The 4,176-nt window shown below is 40.1% G+C and overlaps 1 non-coding gene across 1 annotated transcript; it reads left to right on the top strand.

The window, feature by feature from the left end:
- The first annotated feature begins 399 nt into the window (after positions 1-399).
- Positions 400-506, top strand: LOC138380649 (U6 spliceosomal RNA). Its single transcript, XR_011232907.1, has one exon. It is a non-coding gene; the product is annotated as a U6 spliceosomal RNA (small nuclear RNA).
- Positions 507-4,176: the final 3,670 nt, after the last annotated feature.

The following is a 4,176-nucleotide window of genomic DNA, read 5'->3' as shown; positions in this document are numbered from 1 at the left end:
TTTGGAAAGTGCACCCACGTCGTTTTGCATGGCCTGCCCTTCTCATGCCTTCTAACCTTTGCTCTTTGAGAGCTGACACAATTGTGGCCCACAGAGGACACGTGGTTGCCTGAGTCCCCGTGGCCTGGGACTATGGTCAGAGCTTTGTCTTGGGGTTCATCTTCATGCCGGCCCCAAACATTACAAAGGATCTCAGCATGCTGTGGGTGGTTTAAAACAGTCTGAAAACATTTACAGTTAATTTCACTGTCTATAAAAATGTCGACAGGCACACACTCCAAGTACAGGTACCTTGGTTCGTTCGTGTATACGACTACAAAGCCACATCAGGGACATTGCAGAGTACAATAGTCACAGAGGCAGAAAGGGTAGAAGCATATGCTAAAATAAAATAACCTGGTGCTCGCTTCGGCAGCACATATACTAAAATTGGAACGATACAGAGAAGATTAGCATGGCCCCTGCGCAAGGATGACACGCAAATTCGTGAAGCGTTCCATATTTTTATATGAATGTGACTTTCATTTGCTTTTCCAGAATAAAGAAGTTATTAATTGAAAAAAAAATAACCTGTATTTAAAATTTTAAGATGAATAGCACCAAAGCGCTTTAACAAAATATTCTTTTTACTATGTGTTTTGGAGAGAGCCATGTGTTTTAAATGTTCTCCATTATTTTTTTTAAATGTTGGTTTAAAGTTGGGTAATATAGTAATTTAAAAATCTTGTTTTAAATTCAAATCATTTTGATACTCAGCTTTAGTCACTTTGTATATTCAGACAGAGAAGTTCATTATTGGCTATTTTTTTTTATTATAGCCATTCTTTTATCTCATCTACCAGTTAGCTTATGGTTGAAATTGAAAGTTAGCTAATAAATTTAATCCTCCAGATAGTAATCAGTGGTTGTTGCAAACTAATTAAATGGTGTGGCATTTTAATATTTTTAACCAGTAGATTCAAGCTCCACTGGAGCTCTTCACGTAGGATATTTTTGCTGTGGATGAATGTTATTTTTACATGTGGAGGTATGTGTCCCAGTTCATGGGAGCTCTAGTTTTCTCGTCTGGCTTTTATCTGGTTTTAGGGAAATGCTGATATATCATAAAATGAGTTGGGAAGTGTTGCCTCCAGCTTCCTGAAAAGTTTGTTTGCAATTGGTTTTATCTCTTTCTTGGGTGTTTCATACGTTGACCAATGAAGTCATCTGATCCTGGGTTATAGGAAGGTTTTTAACTACAAATTCAGTTTCTTTCATGGATAGAGGGTTATTCCGGTTATTAGTGTCTTCTTGAGTGAGTTGTATATCTTTCAGAGAATTACCCCATTTCATCAAAGTTGTCAAATGTATTGGCATTAAGCTCATATGATTATTTTTGTGTTTTTATTGATTTTAAGATCTGTAGTGATGTCCCTTCTTTCATTACTAATATTGGTAAATTAGAAGCTTCTTTCTTTTTCTTGATCAGTCTAGCTAGAGGTCACCCAAGTTAATGGATCTTTTCAAAGAACCAGTTTGTGGTTTAGGTGATTTTCTGTGTTCTGCTTTGCATTTTATTGATATTCTCTCTTGGTTTTGTGTCTCTTTCCTTTTGTTTGTTTTGAGTTTAATTTGCTCTTTCACTTTCTTAAGGTGAAAGCTTGAATCATCATTGATCTTTCAGGTTTTTAATGTGACAACTTAGAGCACTGATTTGAGACCTTCTTCTTACTTAGTAGAACGTGCAGTGCTATCCGTTTTCCTCTAAATGGCATTTTGGCTACATTCCGCAAATTTTGATGTTATTTTTTTTCTCTACAAAGGACTATCTAATGTCCTTTGGTGATTTCATCTTTGACTTATGTCTTACATAGAAGTGTGTTAGCATCCTAATATTTGTAATTTTCCAAACTCCTTTCTGCCATTGATCCATTTTAATTCTGTTGAGGGTAGAGAACATATTTTATATCTATTAATTATTTTAAATTTTTTCAGAATTGCTGTACAGCTCATAATGTGTTCTTATTGAATGTTACATGTCCACTTGAAAATAATGTGGATTCTGCTGTTGTTGGGACAAGTATTATATTAATACAAATGTTAATTAGATCAAGTTGCTTGATAGTATTTTTGAAGCCTGCTGTATCCTTACTTGTTTTCTGTCTACTTGTTCTATCAATTACTGAGAGAGGAGTTTGACACCTCCTTCTGTATTTGTCTGTTTCACCATTCAGTTCTATTAGTTTCTGCTTTCTGTATTTTGAAGCTCTGTTATTTGATGAATATATATTTAGAACTGTTTTGTTCATGAGTGGACCTATTTGTCCTTATGAAATGTCCCTATGTATCCCTGATAATAGTCATCCAATAATATTCATTGTTCTACAGTCTCACCTAGTACTAATACAGCTACTTCAACTCTATTCAGCAGTAATTTTGTGATGATGTAGTATTCTACCCTCTTATGTTAAACCTATCTGTGTGTTTATATGTAAAGTCTCTTTCTGTAGATAACATATAGTTGGGTTTTGCTTTTTTTCCCCTCTCTCTCCATTGTGACAATATCTTCCTTAGATATTATAATATTTAGAAGCTAATATAAGGTCACTAGCTGCAAATTCCATCCACCTCTGTCATTTCTGTGTCCATTTCTACTGGTTTCTTTCTTTTTCTCCTCGGCACTATGGGTTGCATGTGTCTGCGTCTTTGCAGGCCTGGTAACTTTGTATTAGGTGTTGGACAGTATGATTTTACATCCAGTGAAGTGCTAGATTTTTCTTGAATTTATTTGCTTTATTTAGCTTTGTCCTGGCACAGAGTTAAGAGCTGTCTGTGTCTGTAACATCTCGTAGGACATTTTCTCTGGAGGGTCCAATGCTCACAGGATCTATCTCTTGCCTTACATGAGTGGTTTTAGGTGTTTGGAAAAAAGTGACCATGTCAGTCTTTTCTGTAATAACTGACAAAGTAGGGACATTAACTCATGTTATTATTAAAATAGTCGTGTTTATATGGTTATTTAAAATGCCATTTTAGATAAACTGTAATGCTTTGTATGTATTTAGGTGTTACAGCTGTCCTAATCAGCATAGATTAAAAGTGGAAAGTACTCCTGTTATTTTTGACACGTTTCTGATAACTAGCCCTCTTAATTGGCTCTATGAGTAACTCCATTAACCTCCGTGTTCTCTGTGGTTAATCCTTATAGCTGATGACAACGTGGGAAATGCTCTTTTCCCGTGGTACCTCGCTGCTGTTTGGTTTGTATTCAGCAAGGTTCATCTTATTCTCCGACCCCGTATTTAGTGGTGCTCCTACAGCCCTTCCCCTTGGCCTCTGGTGGAGGCTGCTCTGTGATTTCCTTTCCTCAGCGGTGTGAGATGTGACTGAATTGCTTTCTGTGGAACGCAGAGCTGTCTTAGAAACACGAGTAGCGTGGTCCTTGTGCATTCATTGCTTTGGAAAATAAGCCTGGCCCAACAGGGCCCTGCTGGGGTCATTGCCTTCCCCGCGTGCCGTGCCAGCTGCAGGGGGAGTGGCCTCCTGTGCCTGCTCTCCGCCTGTGGGCCATACGTCAACGAGAGAGGATCAGCAAACACAGCAAGTTTCTTACGGTAAGGTCATGTTCGGCGACCGTGGGAGATGCCGTATAGCTAAGCCGTGCTTGTTTTGAATAGGGCTGTTTCCGAGCTGATGACCCCGCTTAAGACAAGCTAGGGCGGGTAATTCCTCGGAAGAGGAGGCCACGGAGTGTGGTGTCTCACAGCTAGAAGAGCCCACCCTGGGAAGAAGGCCTGGTGGTTGATGCCCTGCCCCCTCACTGAAGTCTTTCCCTCCTCCTCCCCAGGGGCTGAAAAACTCATCCGCCACCTGCGAAAACACAACATACCCTCTGCCGTCGCCACCAGCTCTGGGTCTGCGTCATTCGAAATGAAGACAAGCAGACACAAGGAGTTCTTCGGTTTGTTTTGTCACATCGTTTTGGGAGATGACCCAGAAGTGAAGAGCGGGAAGCCGGAGCCCGACATATTCCTGGCTTGTGCCAAGAGGTTCTCCCCGCCTCCTCCCGTGGAGCAGGTAGGTGGGTGCCGGGGACAGACGGTGACAGCAGGCTGCATTTCACCAAGTAACACCCATGTGCTCGCTGCTTCCTACAAAAGGCCTTGGTTGTCACTGTTGAAGGGCCACTGAGGGGCA

Source organism: Eulemur rufifrons, unplaced genomic scaffold, assembly GCF_041146395.1.
Source record: "Eulemur rufifrons isolate Redbay unplaced genomic scaffold, OSU_ERuf_1 scaffold_635, whole genome shotgun sequence".
Taxonomy (NCBI): domain Eukaryota; kingdom Metazoa; phylum Chordata; class Mammalia; order Primates; family Lemuridae; genus Eulemur; species Eulemur rufifrons.
This window is presented reverse-complemented; position numbering and strand designations above follow the sequence as displayed.